The sequence below is a fragment of the Pogona vitticeps genome, chromosome 1 (genome assembly GCF_051106095.1).
Source record: "Pogona vitticeps strain Pit_001003342236 chromosome 1, PviZW2.1, whole genome shotgun sequence".
NCBI lineage: Eukaryota > Metazoa > Chordata > Lepidosauria > Squamata > Agamidae > Pogona > Pogona vitticeps.
The window spans coordinates 79,541,537-79,563,731 of NC_135783.1; the positions used below are offsets into that span (position 1 = coordinate 79,541,537).

The 22,195-nt window shown below is 40.5% G+C and overlaps 1 long non-coding RNA gene across 1 annotated transcript; it reads right to left on the reverse strand.

The window, feature by feature from the left end:
* Positions 1 to 1,366: 1,366 nt before the first annotated feature.
* On the reverse strand, positions 1,367 to 21,600 carry LOC144585951 (uncharacterized). Its single transcript, XR_013540591.1, has 2 exons — positions 12,918 to 21,600; positions 1,367 to 6,419 (listed from the first exon to the last, which is right to left on the reverse strand). It is a non-coding gene; the product is annotated as an uncharacterized LOC144585951 (long non-coding RNA).
* Between the last annotated feature and the right edge of the window lie 595 nt (positions 21,601 to 22,195).

Sequence of the window (22,195 nt, forward strand, 5' to 3'; positions counted from 1 at the left end):
AACACTGAAGGCTATGCCTTGGTGCAGAATCTGAAGTAAATTACTACAACAAAGTGGTGGCCTTCATTATTTAATTAATCTTATTTTGCAAGGTTGAAAGATTTTAAACAACAGATAACAAGGATGGCTTGGGATGGGTATGTGTACTCTTTTTTACATCAAGATGGTGGTCTTCTTGTGCTCTACATTAGACACCACATAGAGTATCTGCTTCAGGAAACTGAACGTTGACTCCCTGAGACTATTCCTGGGATCAGCTTGGGAAGCAGCAGGTTAATGAAGGGCAAGAGATGAGGTTATGAGGGAGAAAGAAAATTAAAGGAAGAGTATAGTTTAGATAGGGTGGATGGGAAGTGGAGATTTTAAAAAATTAATATAGGTATTACCTTCCCTTTAAAAATCAAAATATGAATTTATGGGGGAGAGGAGTAAAATAATTGATGCAATATTTCAATTTGTTTTTCCCCGTGGTAAGATTTTATTGTAGCCACCTAACTTAAATTATAAATCAAATTAAATTATAAATTAAATTATTATAGTACCAACTTCACTCTTAAAGATTTGCAAGTTCCAACTTAAACTATAGTGAGTTAGATTTTTGAGTTCACTGATAGTTAATTAAAATGTTAATCCTTTTCTTCTAACTTTCCCATATCTGATCATGCCACCATCTATTTTTTCCCTACTGCCTTGAAATCATCCTGTGACTGTAAATTTTCCAAAAGCAAAGGAGGGGCTAAACATTGCTTTTCAGTGAGAAAGAACATAAATGTTTGTGCTATTTTGTAATATCATAAATATTCACCAACAGAGAGCTGAACACATCACAGAGCTCCTGTTATTGCAGGACATAAAATAGGAGCACAGCATCTCCCAATTTGATTCCACAGATTTATTTATTTATTTATTTATTTTATTTATATCCCGCCTATCTAGTCGCAAAGGACTACTCTAGGTGGCTTACAACAGGGAAGAATACAATAAAAATAGAACAACAAATTAGAAAACAGATAAAAGTGATGATTCTGATGGTTAGCTGGGAGACACCTGTTCAGCATCTGTGATGACCTGTTAGGAACTGTGATCAATAGGCAGCTCACAACCATAAATGCAATACATTGTATGACTGTAATACTTTAAATGCATGTAAGTTGTTGTCCAGATCACTTTAGACACATGACATTCCATTCACTTGCATAAAAGTCGGTCTTACAAACCAAAATTGCCTCTTGCCAGATCGGCTTAGTACTTGCTTTCAGAGGGAGTTGTGGACAAAGAAAAGACAGAACTCAGCTGATTTATTTAACCCAATATTCTGCCTCCTGCTGCTGGTGTTGATTCGTGCTGACTTTTTAAAAAGGCCTAGGGGTGGGGGTGTTGTCTGAAAGCTGTTCTTCTTGTGATCTATTTTTATATTTACAAAGCCACAAATTCACAGTGTCCTTCATCTTCATCAGGCTACAGGAAGCCATAATTATCAGCCTGATTATCAGGAAAAACTTAACTGTTAGAGCAGTAAAATAATGGAACCAATTACATTGGGAGGTGGTGAGCCCTCCTATGCTGGAAGAGCGAGCGAGCGAGCGAGCGAGCGAGCGAGCGAGCAAGAAAGAAAGAAAGAAAGAAAGAAAGAAAGAAAGAAAGAAAGAAAGAAAGAAAGAAAGAAAGAAAGAAAGAAAGAAAGAAAGAAAGAAAAAGTGGCAGGGAGGGAAGATGAAAGTCAACCCAGTTATCAAATGTGGGGAAGAGAGGATTCACATGGCAGCCAGTTTCCCTGCTGCCCTGTCTCTCTCACTGCTGCCAGAGTCAGCTGGAATGGCTTGAAATAGAATGGCTGCAAACACCTCTACATCAACTCAAGTGATCACACTGCCTGAACTGAAGCATAGACATTGATTACAAAAAAAGTAGAAGCCAAGCAATAGAGGGGGGAAATATAGATACAGAGGGGAAAACTCCAGGCTCATTCACACTTAGTTTTGTATTATGTAGTCAATGGAAATCAGGCCATCCTAGTCCTGCAGCATTTGTCAAAGCACTGTCACCCTCACTCAATGCACTAAGCAGTTTACTACTAGGGATGTGTGTATGACTATGAATGAATGTGTGTGTTCCTCTTGTATGGCTTGGATTGGCTGTGTCAGAATGAAGGCTTTAGAGTCTGTCTTTTCTCCTCCTTTTGCCTCCCCCCCCCCATTTGGTAGTGCAAATCCCAGTACCTGCAGGCCTTTCTGCAATTACTAGACACGTATTTGTAGGCAGAAGTGAAATAACCCTGTCTTCCATGTTCCTGAAATTGATGGAGCTGTGTAGTCCCACTCACATCCCATGTTGTATACATTTACGTTCATAGGATTCTCCACCCACCCCCTGCTCCATGGGGAGATGAAAACACACACAAACACTGTCACGGACTGAGACAAGAGTCAGGCAAGAGTATCACCGAAAGGGCACAGCACATGATGAATATATCTGCCTTTTTCAAGCATGGGCCTAGGTCAGGGAAGACAGTGCACATTCTTTGGTGCCAGTGGTTTACAAACTCTTCTTGTTCTCATACAGTCCCTCAGATGTTTGATCCAAACAGAAGCATCCAAATGTTATCACTTCAGGCAAACTTTGGTGGCAACGCTACAAGAGAAGCACAGACAATAATTGGCTGCTGGATTCTCCCTGCTGGATAAATGTCCTGTTTGTCCAACATATAAACCAGACTTCTTGGAGGATTACCATCTTGCCATGTGTTTGTTTGGTAAATGTTCACTGTACAGTGTCTATCCTGTTGGGACCCATATGGAGCTGGTGCCGGGCCAGTTTTAGAAAGTGTCTCTTCACAATAGTACTGTATAGACCTTTAGTAACTGAAGTGAGTGTAACAAAAGAGTAACACAGAGCTGTCCCTGTAGTCAAACTGTCCTCTTGGAATCTATTCATTTGGAACAAATATGAGAGCACAGAAGTACAGCAAAGAAGTTGGTGTTTGGCATGCTCTCATCCTGGAACAGTTACACATTCTTGCTTTAGAAGCACTCTCGGCTCATTAATAGAGGGGCATTGTTTTCCTTTGCTTTTGGTGAAATTAAACAAACCCCAAGGAAAATATGTTGTCGATGCTGAGCCAGCCAGCAGTTCCATGCTCACGAGGTAAAAAACAAAATGAAGGCAGCGCTTTGCAACAAAGTCTGTCTGCTCTTGACTGAATCAACAAAGGGCCCCATGACCTTGACTCTGCCTGCTGGAGGAGAGGAGGAGCAGAGTCATAGCAGCGCCTCAAGACGAGCTGCGAAATAACAGTTCTATGTGTATTAGCCCCAAAAGGAAAGTCATGGGGAAAATTAGAAAGATTTATCGGACACAGCTACACTAAAGCTTTCCCCAAACCCTTCAATTTCTCTTTCAAAATCAGGCTAATGAACAGGGGGGGACAACATAGGATTTTTTATATATATACAAGACTCCAAGGATGCAACTAAGCACATTTTCTAGGAAGGGAATTTGAACGTTTACTTGATGGGATTTGGAATACGACTTTTCCTTCCTTGATTCCTTTCTCCTTTTCCACATTGCTACCACTAATAATGAAAACATAAGCATTTAGCAAGGGAGAATGCCTTCATTCCCACTAGTCTTATTCTGGATTCAGGAGGAGGAAAGACATTCACGGAACTCATGCAGCACCTTCTCGTTAGAGAGAAACTGTTCTGGCTCAGTACTCTTCAGCATATCTTTAGCAGCCAAATTATTCTTTCTTGGAGAGTCTCTCAAACTTTCCTTTCCTCCGGCTAATTCTTCTTTTATATCTTAATTCCATCTTTCTCTCTCAATGTCTGTGCTATTTTTAAAAATATGTGCTGGCAAGTCAATTACTTGTCCTTCTGGTGGCACTCGGGGATTCTATGCAGGTTGCCCACAGCTGCACAAGTGCACTTATTCCAGATGATCTCCGCTGGCCCCTCTCCTGGAGGGCACAACGGGGATTCAAACACCCAGCCTCCGCTTTGCAGCCAGGCATTCCAACCCACTGGAGCTATGCCAGCTCCTCTCTGCCATACAAAACATATTGTGTGTAGGCGGGTCTTGGGGGGGGGCGTACTGATCTAGTTTATCTCCTTGAAAGTGTTTCCTCAGCACCAGGGAACAGGCAGGTGCAACCTTTTAAAAGAACAGCAAATTTCTGTTCGGAAGTATTTGCCGGCCACAAGGCAAGTGGTAGAAGAGTAGATCATGCAAAACAAAGCAAACAGCTCACTTTGAAAAAGGCTGATGATGAACCGGCGATTTATGAGTTCCTCCATCCAATGTGCTCCACCATCATATCATCCACAGCCTGAAGCAAGTGAATCCTTAAAAAGGCTAACTGGGTGGTTTAAGATTGAATGTGTTTTCCTCCTTTCTGTGGACTCTTGCTCAGCACATTCCCTGGGCAGATGTGCCAGAGATGGAAATATTTACCTTCCCTGGTAAACCAAGCCCAGAGGGGGGAAATGACTAATCCAAGGAAACATGCACTTTGCAATCTTCTGGAAAACAGGAAGTCTAAGAGAAAGAAAACAAGATGAAGGTATATCAGAAGGTGAGAGAAGAGATTTGGCCTTGCCCACTTTTGTCACAATACTGTCCACTGTTGGCAAATAAATTTTATCCTTGACAGAATGTAAGCCCTGACAGAAAAAAAAAATACTTTCCTTCCTTCTGTGAAGTCTCTTGACTAGTCATTGGTTACTGGATTTAAATCTAGTAACATCTAAAAACATTGTATTCCTTTTCTTCCACTGGGAGTCAATACTCAAGAAAAAAACACACATAGATTGCTTAAATCACTCTAGAATCGAGAATGGTTTCCAGAGAGCAGAAAGGCCAGGGGAAAGTTCTAGTGCATGGCTAAGTTGTAACTGATCACAATATGTGGCACTGTGTTTACAGTCTTGAAGGTTTTTGGTGACACAGTTTCCATGTGTTTTAATGCATGGGTGGCTTTGTAACTGCATGCACTCTTCACTGAAATGGAAGGGTTTTGATCCTGTGATGTCCATGTTGTCTGAAAAAAACATTCACAGACTTGCATAATCCTCTGAAGGGGAAAAGGGACTTAACTTTATGGTACTTCCATATGTTAATCAGGAGATCTGCAGCACACGAAACAGTACAGGTGTGGACATGGACATTTCTGACATAACTATTAGAAAGACAGCAGCCCCTTTGTTGATGCTTCCATGAGAAATCAAAGCCTGTTTTCCATGTGGGGTAATCTGAGCAAAACGAGAAATAATATGGGAGTTAAAGAACCAAGGAAGGTTGAAGAGAATAAAATGATGGACAAAGACTGGTGGATAGCAGTGGATAGCAGTGGATAATATTTTATTTTATTTATTTTATTTATTACTTTAATTGATATACCATGTCACTATTCTGGGCAGTCTACAAGCAGTTAAAACCAAGGTCCACAAACAGTTAACACTAAAATATAACACAAATAACAACAGTAGAGCATAAACATAAAACCAGTGGCACCAAAACAAAAATTCACAGTAAAGAGGAACCAGCAGCAACCAAAGGCATTAGCAATGGCCACTGCTGAGTCCTAAAGAAATGACGAAATTCAGGATATGCTTTGGAAGCCCTCATATTCATATCAGAACCAGACGAACCGGCTTGTACATTTCAAGAAAAAGAATTGGAAAATGGGAAGAAAAGATCAAGAAAATTATCTGTAGAAATACTGAAGGAAAAGAAATGAAAAGATTACTATAATAAAGGAGGTTTTCCTTCTACCTACTGCTTTCTGTTCTGCATGCTTGCAACAGCTCTCTGCTGTCATGTCTTCTTCACACTGTTTACTATCGTTCTCTTTCAGTCACACTGATCTCAATTGTTGTTCCAGCTGGCCATTTTATTTCCAGTTGCTATGCACCCCCAACCCCCAACCCCAAAAAGTCAAATGGTGGTATTCAGTCATCTGTCCTTCTAACTTGTTCAAAAACATCCCACTGAGCCTTCAGACCCCTCCATCTTACTACTGGCTTCTATCCAGCCTCTCTGCTTTCACCATACTTTCTTTCCCAAAGCAAATGAAGTTGGAGACATCGTCCTTTGTCACTGCTGGGATTTTTGACATTCTTGCCCTCTGCCTTAGCTCTCCAAGGCAGAAGGAGCTTTCAGGCTGCCTTACGGTTGCAATAAGGATGCTGTGGAAAATGGCCTCCTAGAGGAAAAGGATGCATGTTTACCCAGTCCATAATGATTAGAAACACTCAGTGCATGGAGCTGAACCATTCTGTTACAAATCTCCATACCTTTACTTCATCGCTCAGTGGTGGGCCAGCTTGAAAACAAGGCATTTGTTTATTCTCAAAATTTCTGCAGTTGTTTCAGCAAATACATTGAGAAAGGTGCTTTGCCTCTTCCCTTTGTGAGGTTCTCTAAAGTAAACAAGCATAAGACAAGACAATAAGACAGAATGGTGTACAATAAATTACACCAAACCAAGGAACTGCAAGGGGAAAATAAAAGTGCAATCTACACAGAAACAAAATCAGCAGCATAGATTGTTCCTGTACATACCACTGGATAGCTCAGTGGTTTAGGTATATGGTTGTGGGGCCAGAGGTTGTGAGTTCAATTCCTCATTGTGCCTTTTTGGCAGAGATTGGGTTTGATAATCCGTAGGGTCCCTTCCAGCACCGCAGTTCTAATATTATTATTATCAAAATCAGTTTCAGCTGGAGGAGCTTCATAGGAGAAATTGTCCCCAGCACCCACTGAAGTTGTCCCTTACAGTTGCAGATGAAAGACAACGACCTGAATTAACCAGGAAACATGATGACAGTCCTTTTCAAACAGGGGTAATACAACTAATACACACTTTTACCAAATACACTTAAAATGACACATTTCAGTAAGAGTTTTGAGCTTTCTCCATGAGGAGCCTAGAACTTTGAAGTCATTCATTTTCTAATTAGTTCCTTTTGAAATGTTACACTTTGAAGTAACAAAGTAATTTTTTCCACCTGTAAAGCCAATGGCAGTAATTCACTATTTTTCTAGGAGAAATGAACAGAGTATTGCCTGAAACGCACTACTAGCAGGGTGGTGTTTGGCTTTGAGTTGTGGGGGGGAGGAAGGAGGAAAGATCCCAATTCTGTACCGCTGCTTTGCCTGCTCTCTTTGTGGGTGAGGTGCTCTGAAGTAAACAAGCATCAGACAAGACAACAAGATAAGAGGGAGTATGACAGCACCGAATGCAGCCAGCATATCAACAAAGCTGTTAACTGTAACCTAAGAATCTGGGACCAAACTGTTTCTTAGGCTGCTAATGTGATCTTCAGACATTGTAACTGCCAGTTCAAAACAGGCTTTCCCCCTTTCTACTCAGGGTGCAGCTACACTGAAATATAAGGCAAGAAATGCTACAGGAAAAGTGTGTTCAGGGGTGCTGGTGGTTGGCACGGTGGTGCATCACCTGGAACGATCAGGGTTAAAACATCTGGGAGGCTGGATCTTCACCAAGAGAAAGGGGGGAGGAAGAGGAGGAAATTGCCATTGGTCCTTTTAATTCTTTCCATTCCATGGCCAAGGATGGTCTTGGCTGGCAGGATGAAGTGGCCATTTTCTCAGTCAGAAAGGTTGGAAACAAGCAGCTTTCTAACCTATCCCACTGGTTCTTCTTTCCATCCCCACCCCCACCACTAGTCTTGTCCTCTAACATTTGCACAAGTATTCACGAAGGCTTTCGCAGCCAGGATCTAATGGTTGTTGTGGGTTTTTCAGGCTCTTTGGTCATGTTTTGAAGGTTATTCTTCCTACTGTTTCGCCAGTCTCTGTGGCTGGCATCTTCAGAGGACAGCACTCTGTGCTCTGGTGTAGTCTGCTTGGGAGTGGAGTATTTATGGCTGTGAGATAGGCTTTTGTCCTTTTCAGGAGATTGGTGATTTGTGTATCTTGTTGTGGGTGTATTGTTGGGATAAGGAGGAGAGATAATCTATCACTGTGATTGATGGGTGTCATTAGTTGGTCTTTTGTGTGTAGTGGTCCTTGTTACTGTGTAGAGTTCGTTGACCTTTTGCACGCTGTATTTTTCAGAGCTGGGAGCCAAGTTTTGTTGAGTTTCAAACTTTCCTCTTTTTTGTTGAAGTTCTACTGGTGCTTATGGATTTCAATGGCTTCCCTGTGCAGTCTGACGTAATGATTGCTGGTGTTGTCCAGTATTTCAGTATTTTGAAATAGAATTTCATGTCCAGCTTGTTTTAGGGCATGTTTAGCTACTGCAGATTTTTCTGCAGTAGATGAAGAGCCCGAAAAACTCACAACAACCATTTGCACAAGTGCTTGCCAAAATTGCTTGCAAGAAAACATGGACCAGCCTTATCAACTAGAGAAATAAATCCCAAGCCTCCTCCCCATACCTCCAGCTATTGATAAGGGATGGATGTGGTCTTGCACAGTTCCAGGATCTTTTCTACATTTTGTTTAACTTTTTCTTAATCAAGAGTGCTGTCTTATATAGGGAACAGATGTCCTAGGATTTTGGATGTGGTCTCTCACCCCCTCGGTATTATCTTCCCTTTCTCCCCTGCACTGACTCTCAGCTGGTGCCACATGCCAACTGGCACAAATATCCCCATGGAGCAAAGCCTCATATTCTTGGCTTTAAGAGAAAAAGATGGAGGAAAAGAAAAAGCAACAGAGGCAAATCATAGATCCAAAATATTCCCCCATCTCTTTGTCATTTCTTTTTCTCAGGTTTTTATTTTCCGATAGAGGAAGAAGGCCATAAAGATCTTTCCTCCCACCCTCTCCTCCATTCTCACAGAACTGACCTCCCCCCAAAATTAGTCTCAATGTTCAAAGCAAAGCAAAGTGTGCTGCTTATATGCTGCCCCATAGCGCTTCAAGCACTCTCTGGGTGTTTTACAAGTAAATTATCTAGGCTGCACATGCCCCCATCCCCCACAAGCTGGGTACTCATTTTAATGATCTCTGAAGGATGGAAGGCTGAGTCAACCTTGAGCCGGCTACCTGGGATTGAACCCCGGGTCATGAGCACAGTTTTGGCTGCAGTACAGCGGTTTAACCACTGTGCCATGAGTTTTACAGCTTATTAAGGTAGTTTTCCTGCAGCTGTGCCTCCTGCAAATTAGAAGGGCTACAGGAGAGCTGCATTAACAAGCTGTGAACAAGGCTGCTTGTCACTTTCCTCCTCTCTCCCTGTCTGACCAGTTAACAGATATGTACCTGGGGACACCTAACATTTCAGGAACACCTTCAAAAGCACACTGCTTATACACCAGCACACAGCACTTAAAGTTACTCTTTAGTGGTTTACAATTCAATGATGCAGGCAACATATTGACCCTCACAGCAAGCTGGGTACTCAATTTACAGACCTTGGAAGGATGAAAGGCTAAGTCAGCTCTGAACCAGCTACCAGCACCCTTTAGGACTGAACTCAGGTTGTGAATTCTTCTCATGTCCAGACATATGAAATGTTTTTTTTACATAATTCTGCCCTATTTCTGAATATTCTTCTTTACTACAGTGTTCTGGAAAGATCTTTATAAATCAATAGTTAGCTACTGGCTATTCAAATATGGTAATGGTGGAATCTTTTTCTGCACTGTATACGTTTAAGTCTTTTGTTCATCCAAGAATGGTGTGCAGATGCTCGGAGGCATTTGCTGAACTTTTTAATTTTACATTATGAATTGGTCACGCAATATGCCCTGTAACTCATACAAAAATATCCTTGGCAAAAAGATAAAAAAAGAAACAGTGTCATCTCAGGTGGAAAGCAATTATTAATGAAACTAGCTCTCAATTAGAGTGTTTCAGTTGCAAAAGAGGCATTCAATACCATCACAAACCTCTAATTTATGAATGTGGGATGTTGTGCTCCTGTATCCACAATTCAAAACACCAGGAGATGACCCGATATTGCTGCACAATATCATGCCTTTATTGCCAGCAAGAAAAAAGGATGCCAAGGTTTATATAGCAAAGGGCAGCCTGAATGTTCACAATACCAATGGCAGCAGTCAAGAAGGTCTACAGTATACCCTCTTGTGCTCACTACTTAACTGATGAAAAAAGAAGTCAGTTTCTGGGATTTTGTCTTGTTTGGTGCCTCTTTGTGAATGACATTTTTTTCCTGCTGACAACAGAGGCACATTCACAAACTGGAAGGTTTTTGAAGAAATGAATTTCCTGACTTTTTTAAATGAATAAGTATACATGTAGTACACACAAATTCCAAAAGAAACTTCTCTTGTGTATCATTACTCAGTGCTAGAGGATCTCAGAAGATGAGCATGTGATCTCTTCTATGGTTGCTGGGAGAGGACAGAAGCAAGAACAACTTGTAGTCCCTACGTGCCAAAATAGTTTGAAGGGCTGTTTTGGAATAAATGAAATGGTGAAGTAAAGGTAAGTTGCAACACATAGAATGGAGAAATATAGTCACCCTCTAACTTTTCAGGTAAACTCATGTTGCCTTGCCTGCAGCATGGAATGAAAAGTTTGAAAGGTTTGTTTGCCCCCCCCCCACAATTTTTAGAATTGTCTTGTAAAATGTTAATTTGCTCTGCTGCACAATAACATAGCTATAAACTACCATGCAGTTATAATGACACAGTTGAGCTCTTCAGCCTAATGGGTCCCATTCTCAGAAATCTATAGAGAAATCATCAGTTACCTCCCAGACTGTTTACAAAACCTGCATGCAATAAATGAAATGCCATTCAGCTGTGAGTGATAGAGATCGTCTATAAATATTTGAGATTGTCCCTGTATTAAATAACAGCACGAACAGATATGAGGACAATTTAGCAGGATTATCACAGTTACTATGAATGGTAACACAGGTCAGAAAGGCTGGAAGACGTGTGAGATTTTTGTTAGGCTGATCTTTCTTTTAACTGGTTTGTTGGAACCCTTAATGCCATATCCTGCCCTCTGCCAGCCCAAGCTCTCATTCCTGAAACATGTGTTCAGCATATCATACTTGTAAATACCAAGATCTTCAACTTTAAAACCGGCTGGCTCAGCAGACAAAAATCATGACTACAGAAGAATTACACAATGTTAATGCTGACAATGAAGAAATTGAAATTGAAGATTTTGTATGCCTTGGTTCAGTCATCAGTATAGATGGGGACTGCAGCCAAGGATACAGAAGAGAGCTGAGATTTGGAAGAGCAGCATTGAAGGAATTAGAAAAGATCAACAAGTGTAAGGATGTGCCACTGGAGACCAAAATCATGATCACCTACTCCATTGTATTCCTATTTACTATGTGGGTGTGAAAGCTGGACAGTGAAGGAAGCCAATGATTCATTTGAAATACGGTGCTGGACGAAAGCTTTGCAGATATCCTGGACTGACAGAAAGACAAACAAGTGGGTCCTAGATCAATTCAAGTCTAAACTTTCTTTGGAGGCAAAAATGATAAAACTGAAAGTCTCAAACTTTGAGCACAGCATGAGAAGGCAAGATTCATTAGAAAAAATTATAGTGCTGGAAAATGTTGAGTGCAGAAGGAAAAAAGGAAGACAAAATATGACTCACTCCCAAAAGCAAAAACCTTGAGATGACAAGTGCTAAGCAGGGCTGTTGAGGACAGGACATTTGGAAATCACTCATTCATAGGGTTGCTGTAAGTCAGAGGTGACTTGAAGGCATGTCACAATAACAACAACAACCACTCCACAGCAATGTGGATAGAGGAAACATTGAGTTGTGCAAAATAGCATTTTCTTATAACGAATAATTATAAGCAATCCATGTAACACAATGTTTAACAAGCACGAATCAAATGTAGATAGATTGAAAAATCAATAAAAGGTTTTTAAAAAATAAATCATTGAGGCCAAAAAATGTTTATGTGTTCACATCATATCCTTCCTAGGCATTAAGGACGTGCCAATTATTTTTTAAATTTTGTTTTTTCTACCATATACTGAACCTCAACCTAGATTCCCAGCAGGTATCAAGACAGCTTCATTTTCTCTCAGGAAGCATGGAATATTGTAGGCCATAAAGCAATAAATCTTTTTTTTTCCCTGTCGACTTTCTTAACTGCCTTGTTTTCACTCCTGCACAAGAGTGTGGATGGTCTTAGTCTCCAGTGATACACCCTTGCTCTTGATCATAGATAAACAGATGTTTTATTAGAAAGGTATACAGAAGAATTCTGTTGTTGGCATGCTATCACAGAAGGTCTTTAGGAAATTCAATGACAAGATAAAATAAATGCATGGAAGCTAAATATTAGTTTAATGGTTATAGCATGGTATGGACACTGGGACAGGGACAGGGAGATGCTGCATGCATCACCCATCTGTGCCTGTGACAACATATTGCAAACTGGCATTGATATGCCAGAAGAACATCTCTTTTGCCCAGCTGCAAAACATCTCTATTTGAATCTCAAGAAAATATGATTTCTCCTCAATAGACACACAAGCTGGGGGGGGGGGGAGGGGAGACATTTGGATTCCTCACAACAGCTGAATAACAGCTGTGCATTTATTGCACAATAAAAGGATCATCTGGAAAAGCCCACACAAACCCCAGCCATGTCTTCAAATGAGGAAAGTGGGAAACTTTTCATGTAGAAGAAATCCACTTAAAAGTCTACAGGGAAAGAAGATTTCTAGTTCAATCTTCTCCCACCTTGATTTGTCTGTCATCCAACTAGAACACCAAGATGTTTATGGCTCCATTTATTTTGGGTCTGAGAATCATGCTTTCAAAGTATTATAATAACAAATAACAGGGAGATTATTCCCTGCCCCCAAATTTTCTACAATCCAATTATAAAACAAGAGACAACAAGTGAAAACAGATGGATGCGAAGAAATAAATATGCAATAAAACTCAGCATATTAAGCAATGGTTTTCTACACAGCAGCTGCTTTACTTACACCCCGTGCATATTTCTTTTTCCTCTCCCCTTTGCTTTTCTTCTCTCCTCCTTTCCAAAACACACTCCTTCTGACATGAAATATTTTTTGCGTGTTTTCCACCCCAAATGCTAGAAGGAAAAGCCATTAAATATTAACAAAGTATTCTTCCTACAAACAAGGCTGCTTTTCTTTTGCAAAAAATTAATGACAGTTTTAACAATTTACAGTATTAATGCAGATACCTTTTTTCTTTTTATCTTTTCGTATGTCTGCTGTCTTCCATGTTAACATGTGAAAGCAACAGACACAATAATGTTACAAGGCCATCTGTGGGTTCTTTATAGAATAAAAAAAATACTGATCTGGTTAAGACATAACATTAAACCATAGGCTAGTGCTATTTGACTAAGCCTAAACTTGGATTTGAGGGCTTCCCTTTCCCATTTGCCAGAAACAGAGACTGGAAGAAACCAATCTTTGGTAAAATGTATGGTTATATTTGCACTAGACACTGTGGGTAATTCCCCCCCCCCCCGAGTTATTAAAAGAAGCCAGGATCCAAACCTACAATACGATTTTGGCTTATTTCAACAATCCATACTTTAAACTAACCATTGTTCATTCTTATTAGTTAAAATACTAACTGATCATTCCAAACTAAGAAGCAAATGCTTCCAATTTTCTCCTTATGTGAGGGGATAGGAAAGGAGAGCAGCTATAATGCTTGCTCCCATAATGCTAAATTAGAGATAGGATTTTTTTTAAAAAAAAAATTCAACCTGCAAAATTCCCAGGCAGTGTAGCCAATGGTCTTTCTGGATGGGAGAGACTGGGAGCCATAATTCTGCCTCCCCAAAAAACCTCAAGTTTCTGTTTGTTTGTTTGTTTGTTTGTTTGTTTGTTTTACTTTCATACCACCCATCTGGCTGCCAAGGTCACTCTGGGCAGTTCACACCTCGAAAACAAATAAACAATCATTAGAGATGGGCACAAATTAAAAAATGAATCATCAAATTCATGCAGAAATTGCTAATTCATCGATTCATGTTCATACAAATCAATACTCCTGACAAATCATGAATCAACAATTCTTAGCAATATTTATTAATTGATTTGTTTGCTATAAAACACTCCCCCCAAGGTACGTAGAGACATCACAATTGCAGGGAAGCGTCCTCTGACCTTCTTCTACAATCCCTCCAAGTTTGATGAAGATTGGGGTTTCCCAAGATAAAGATGCTAAAGGACACATTCCTGGGGGAACCTGCTTTGTGGGTATATAATTTGAATATCTGAAACCCAATCTTCAGCAAAACTTGGAGGGACTGTAGAGGAGGGTCAATAGAAGCTTCTTTATGCTTTTAATGTCTCTAGGTGCCTGGGGAGAACTTTCCATGGGGGCCTTCCTTGTGGGTATATAACTTGGAATTCTGAAATCCAAACTTCACCAAACGTAGAGTGCTTGTACTGTATAAGAGAGTCAGGCGATGCCACCCTGAAAATGTGGTATCTCTAAATGTTTAGCTGCCATTTTATAAGGTTTTCAAGTAAAACAAAAATCAATTCATCAGAAAAAAATCATAAATTTGCAATTCATGATTCATTGACCTTGATGAATCACAAATTAAAATGAGTCACCATTTTTTCTGATCTATGCCCATCTCAAACAATAAACATAATATCAATCAAAAATCAAAATTAAGTATCAAATAAATATGAACAAGCAATATAAGTAAAAACTAGAAATAATTAAGATAATTTAAAGGTCAGATGGCAGAACAGGTAGTCTAAATGCTGAAACAACCACAGTGTCAGGGTGTTACAGACTCCAGAAAGGTCTTGCCTGAAAAGCCATGCTTTCAGTCACTGTTTTTAAGCTGTGATCTAAACTACAGTTTACGTAAACCCTGGAAAACTTACTTTTTTGTTCCATTTTCATTCATATCCATGGAACCAAGTGGAGCCACAATCACTGTGAGGACATGCAATGCATAGACACATAAACATTCATATTCTGATTCAGTAAAGCCAGTCCAGATAGATAACGAAATGAGCATTTCCCTCCCAGTTATTCATGCTCTATGGAATTGGCTGCATGCCTCTTTTAGACTTCAGGTATAAATTAAAAGTAGCCAGCTGTAGGAAAAAATAATTTTACACAAGAACATTGGTGAGTTCCATTTGTGGAAAACATTAAGCAGGAACCTGTTGCCAAATGTGGAGTGTAAGTTATCTGTGAACATAGCTCCCCTCTTCCTATGTCTGGCCTCCAGCTCATAGCTGCTTGAGCAAGAAAGCACCCCATTCACAGAAATGGGACTTTCCACATATGTGTTAGTGAATTCCCCTTCATGAGAGCTGGGCGTAAAAAATAGGAACCATACATGGAATAGACCATTTCACATGTGGATCAGCATGAATGGAACACTGGTCTTTGTTTTCTAAAAACTTCTCAGCTTAGAGTTTTACTGATTTCTTTTCATTTCTCTAGTGGCTGGATAGTTCGGTGGTTTAGGTATCTGACTGCAGAGCCAGAAGTTGGAAGTTCAGTTGCCCACTGTGTCTCCTGTGAGTAGTCTGCCTATGTAGCCTTGGGCAAGCTGTTCAGTCCCAGGATGCCTCCAGAAAAAAAAGGTATGGTAAACCCCTGTGTATTCTCTATCTGGAAAACCCTGAAAAGGGTAGTGTAAGTCAGAATTGACTTGACAATAGATAATGGTGATGATGATGGTGATGATAAGAATAAGAATCTTTGAACTGCAGAGCTGGAAGGGACCCTATCGTATGTTCAATTATTGTCGGTACTGTGATTTTATTTAGCTGTATTGTATCTTTCCTTGGTGGTGTTGACACCTGAGGCCAGTAAATAACCATAAAGGAGACCTTCTCGGTGGGGGCACTCTCTAGAAGAGACTGAACTGAAATGTTAGTTTGGATGAGAGAAACACGCCTGAGCTGACACCTGCCTGCCTCTATCTGCATGTGGCTTGGTTCAGCCTGACCTTGCTTCACCCCAACCAAGTCCCTTAATCTTGAAGCCTAGCAATTCTTAAAAGTTGCATTTGTTATGTAAATAACAGTCCAGCGAGTGACTTAGACAGGAAAGAAAACCCACTGTGCTGCCACATGGGAGCAGCTGGACTCTCACTTTTCAGGCTGGTGAAGATCCAGCCCATTGTCAGAGACTCTAACAAAATAGTAGCTTGCTGTTCATCTCCTCTCTCCTAGTTTCCTTTTATGCCAACTCCTACGCCAAGGCTTGCATTTTAACAAGAGCTGAGAGTGTGCGCAATTTTTACACAGACAATAAAAGGCAGAAGATCTGGGGTTCACAGCCATGCTGACATAGTGTGTAATCCAGATCAAACATTTTAGAGATTTTGGAGTCTGATGTTGTTGTTGCTGATGATGATCTCTCTCTCTCTCTCTCTCTCTCTCTCTCTCTCTCTGATCATATGGAATATTTTCCAAAAAAGATAGTTCTAAATCTTGCCTGCTTGTAATTCAAGAACACTGGCTATCAAATATTTGAGAATTCTCAGGGTTTTTTTAAATTTTAATACTATCCATTGTGCATGGAGATCTTCAAGGACTGAGTCTCTTCAGAGCAGGGTAAAATACCCTGCAATTTTGTTTGATAATAAATGTGACTCAAAAGAATCTGTATAAAACTTTCTTTCTGAACTTTATTTTAGCAGTTGAAAACAGGTCCTGAATTGCACTTTCATTTGTTCAACTCAGTTAACCAGCAATTGCTTAGATTGATTCAAATTAACATGTGAATGCCAGTATCCACATTTATTTAGTCAGTCTGGCATCCACTCTTCATTGATTGCCCCAGAAAATACAGAAAATTGTATAATTTACCTTAGAGTAAATGAAACACGCTCGAATACAGGCTGTCCCTGACCACTCACTCAGAGCTTGGAAGTAGCGAATTCTTTTTGTTCCAAAATTACATTTCTAATAACAATGTTATGTTTCAAAATTATTATGATACTGTATATCTAAATAAAATAAATCAAGTAAAAACTTAAAACATTATGTTTAAAGAGCATTTTAGAGACATTTTGACAGAAATGTTTCAAATTCAATCCTAAAGATAGTCAGGGATTAAAATCAGAGGAAGTGGCAGGAATAGGTTTTAAAAATTACAAGTAAAGAAAACTGCCTGAAATGATCTTTTCCCTGTTTCACTCTTGTAAAATTTGGTTGGCAAAAGATGGCAGGTATCACATCACACTGTCTGCTGGTGTTGTGGATCACATTACTATGCAACAGTGCAATAGTATGTCTGATGTTGATGCAAGGGCAGAGTCAGGATCTGGATCCGCTGTAGGGTGTGTGATCTCTGTCAGGGAAAATACATTTTGCTCCACTTTGATCCCCTGTTTTTCAAATCAGGGGCCTGCTGGTTTCTGCAGCTGAAATCGCTGTAGCCATCCAAACAACAGCAAACACTTATGGTGTTGCAGGGGTCAGCAGGGGCAGAGGCTGAGAAAGCTGTCAAATGTTTGCATGCAACTCCAACCGCAGAAGGTGCCATTGATCTGGTGAGATGTCCATTGGTAATTTCTACTGGGCACACCCTTTCACATTGCCTTCCCCTCCCCATTGCACAGTTGATATTTATCTAAGTGAGCACTAATTTTAGAGCATTAAGAGACAGAGACAGAGACAGAGAGAAACCCTTGAACACTGTAGGCAACTGCAAACGCTGAGCAGAACTGACGCCCTCTCGAGTGCCATTGAATCAACAGATCGCACAAGGCAGAAAACAGAGGAAAGCAATCTCAGCCCAAGCAGATTAGATTAAAACCACCCCTGCCAGTTGAACAAAAAAAGACCATTCCCTACTGAAAAGAGATATTTTCCAATAGGCCTCCCCATATTGAGATTTATGTTGTGTAGTCACCAATTTTTAATTTAATTTAATCTGTGCCTAATGCGAAGCAAGCTGCATGATCAACGGCCAGAGTAGTTATGTCCACAGTCTCCTTGCTATGAGGTTTCTTATTACCTTTTCATGTTGGATAGTGGTTGGAATGCAAGTACAAGTGTCCTATCCGTGAGAATGGAATGCCATCATCCAAGAGAAGGTATGGATTTCTGAGGATATCTTTGAATGGTTTTCATTGGGAATAGTATGTTACAAATGGTGTTTCTCTTGGCAGTTTCCTGCAAGAGATGTAGTTTAACTACATTCCGAGTACCTGAACAGGAACAGACAGACAGGCATAGACAGACTGATGCAGAGAGAGAAATTTGGTCTTTAAAACCCCATTCCCTTAGAAACCGCTGCATCTTTTAGGGCCCCTAAAGAAATGGTTCAATTAATGTTTTTCAGAATGCCATATAAATATATAAAATTATGTGCACTGACAACCTGCCAATTATAGCAAATTAGGGAATTTGGCAAGAACATCCCTTGGAAGCAGATGGCAAATAATATTCAGATTCTTATTTGCAATATGAGTAGAGATTAGCTGCTAAAGGACTGAAAAGCAGCCCAAATGCATGAAATGAAGGTTTTTGATATGTGTGCACGGACTCTCATTTGTTTTATAGTGATAGCACTAAAAATATTGATGATTCATAATTTATCTGCTCTGTCCCATAAGCAGCAGTAGGATTTAAGAACTTGCTTGCTAATGGTTTTGAGAAAAGAAACCATTTGCTTTGCTCCTGTGCAAATGCAAGCAATTATCGCCTCTCCGTTATAAAAAAGATGGCCACGTGAAACTGGCATTTTCTGGATGGCTCTACTGAGACACAGTGTATCTTGCGGCAGCAGTCCCTTTGCCTGAGAGTTGTGCTGGCAGAGGCATGGACTGAGAGAGAAAGGTACTCAGGCTCTTGGTGCTTCTACGTGGAGAGTTCCTGGTGCCACCAGTCTGAAGACATTCTGCACACATTCTGTCTTCTCCTCCTTAGGAAATCCTTCCCTCCCCCCCCCCACGCGCGCCATAAGAAAGAAACTGGAAGAAGTGTTGGAAAAATGCAAAAGGATTACACAATGGTGTGTGGGTCCCTTGTAAATTTCCCTGAATGTGGTGGAACCGTAACTTAACGAAAGCCCATTGTGCAGGAAGCTTCAGAGTTTACGTTCCACCCTGCTTTAGAAAACCCATAATGACAATCCAAATTGTTTTGAACATTGTGCCAAATAGAGTCCTGAGCATCGCAGCTCCATGGGAAGGCTAGGAGTTTCATGGTTGAGTGAGGATTTGAAGTCAGATCTCCTGCGTTTTAGTTTGACACTCTAACCACCAGACCACACTGGCTACTGCTGGCAAATAGGACGATATGACCCAATTAAAAGTAGTCATGTAGTACACATATCCCATTAGGCCTTTCTCTTCAGGCAGTCTTTTTTTCTTCAGAAACTGGTTGCCTATAAGGGAGCTTTTAAAACGGACCTATTATGTCCTTTTATTTTACTTTTTTTTAAAAGCACTTTTAACATTGGGAGAAGAGGGGATTTCAACTACATAAATGGACAAAGGAATGGAAAATAAATGGAAGGAGAGGGTAGAACAATGAAAAAAATTGAGAGGATTATTGATAAAAGAGAGCAAATAGAAATAACGAAAATAGAAAGGGGACAACAAGTGTAATATATATGATGCTACTACAGGTAAAATATAAAACAACAGCTCTAAAGGATTTGTGTTAAGGAAATGTGGATAAGGAAATTAAGGGGGAGATTGGAATAAAATGTGGAATAAGAGAATAAAAAAAATTATGTCTGTTGGGGTTAAGGAAAATCCTCCAAGGTAGGCTTCAGCAGTATGTGGATCGAGAACTCCCGGAAGTACAAACTGGATTTCGAAGGGGCAGAGGAACTAGAGACCAAATTGCTAACATGTGCTGGATTATAGAGAAAGCCAGAGAGTTCCAGAAAAACATCCACATCTGCTTCATTGACTATGCAAAAGCCTTTGACTGTGTGGACCACAGCAAACTATACAAAGACTTTAAAGAAATGGGAGTGCCTGACCACCTTATCTATCTCCTGAGATACTTATACATGGGACAGGAAGCAACAGTTAGAACTGGATATGGAACAACTGATTGGTTCAAAATTGGGAAAGGAGTATGACAAGGCTGTATATTGTCTCTCTACTTATTTAATTTATATGCAGGATACATCATGTGAAAGTCTGGACTGGAGGAATCCCAAGCCGGAATTAAGATTGCCGGAAAAAATATCAACAACCTCAGATATGCAGATGATACCACTCTGATGGCAGAAAGTGAGGAGGAAGTAAAGAACATCTTAATGAGGGTGAAAGAGGAGAGTGCAAAAAATGGTCTGATGCTCAACAAACAAACAAACAAACAAACAAACAAACAAACAAACAAACAAACAAACAAACAAACAAACAAACAAACAAACAAACAAACAAACAAATAAACAAATAAATAAATAAATAAATAAATAAATAAATAAATAAATAAATAAATAAATAAATAAATAAATAAATAAATAAATGAGATCATGGTCACTGACCCCATCACTTCCTGGCAAATAGAAAAAGAAGATATGGAGGCAGTGACAGATTTTACTTTCTTCGGCTCCGTGATCACTGCAGATGGTGACAGCAGCCACGAAATTAAAAGATGCCTGCTTCTTGGGAGGAAAGCAATGACAAACTTAAGACAACATCTTAAAAAGCAGAAACATCACCTTGCCAACAAAAGTCCACATAGTCAAAGTTATGTTTTTTTTCCAGTAGTGATATATGGAAGTGAGAGTTGGACCATAAAGAAAGCTGACCACCGAAGAATTGATGCCTTTGAATTGTGGTGCTGGAGGAGGCTCTTGAGAGTCCCCTGGACTGCAAGGAGAACAAACCTATCCATTCTGAAGGAAATCAACCCTGAGTGTTCACTGGAAGGACAGATCCTGAAACTGAGGCTCCAATACTTTGGCCATGTCATGAGAAGAGAAGACTCCCTGGAAAAGACGCTGATGTTAGGAAAGTGCGCATGCAAGAGGAGAAGGGGACGACAGAGGATGAGATGGTTGGACACTGTCACTAAAGCTACCAACATGAATTTGACCCAACTCCGGGAGGCAGTGGAAGACAGGAGGGCCTGGCGTGCTCTGGTCCATGGGGTCACGAAGGGTTGGACATGACTAAATGACTGAACAACAATGAAGTGTGGAGATGGTATTTAACACCAGTGAAGTTGAATATTTTTAACCAAAATGTACCATATTTGTGTTAAAGATGCAAAAAGGAAAAGGGGATATTTATGTTATATGGTGGTTTTGTGAAATAAGGATGAAAGAATGGTCAATGATTTTCAAGGAGATTAGGAAAATAATGGGTGTGGCTGTACAAATGTCCCCAATGATTGCTTTGTTGAATGTAGTTAATAATAATAAATGGAAGAGAGAAGAAATGGGACTAATTATTATAATGGTGACTGTGGTAAGGTTAATATTTGCAAAGAACTGGAAAAGATAATAGCCAATTTAGTATGGAGGAATTTTATAAAGAAATCTGGAATATAGCAATTAATGATAAATTAAGCTGTGAAACCAAGATCAGAAGAGGAATATTGGAATGCAATGATTTTAAAGGAATACGGAATTTTATTTTTGGAATATATGTTTCAGAAAGGGAAGTGGTCTACACTGAGAAAAGAGTCAATGTACTTTTGGAAGGAGATGGAACAATATGAAATACAAAGATAAGTACTCGCGCGCGCGAACGGCGTCTGTTCGCGCCGTTGAGCTCCGCGCGCCTCTTTGCTCCCCCGGCCTGGGATGACGTGGCCGACAACAGGGGCCACGTGGTTATGGCCGGTCAGGAGGCTATAAAGCAGCGCTTGTCTGGGTCGTCTTTCTCTTTCGCTTTTGGCAGCAGAGCTAGAGAGTCCTCAGCTTGGCAGCAGAACGAGAGAGTCCTCATCGTGATTCTGGTTTGGAGGAGTGGTAGCCTTGTGCTCCATTCCTGGGTTTACGATTTAAAGGAGGCGAAGGGAAAGGGTTTTCTGTTCGGAGGGAAGCCGATCGAGAGGAGAGGAGGGAGAGCGGAGTGGCGCGCGGCGGGCGTAGCGCCCTGCCGCGCGCGCTAGTCATCGGCTCAAGCCTTCCCTCCTCTCTGGCCGGGGATCCAGCTTTTTACGGTGGGAGGTGGAGAGTGTTTTCGCCAGTTTTACTGCCGGTTTCTGGGTTTCTTGAGGCGGCAGAGGAGGCGTTTCGGGCGAGGCTCCCTCCCGCCATTACGGGGCTGGTTTGGCTGGTGCTTGGTGTTATAAGGGGGTGTTGCGCTTGGCTGTAA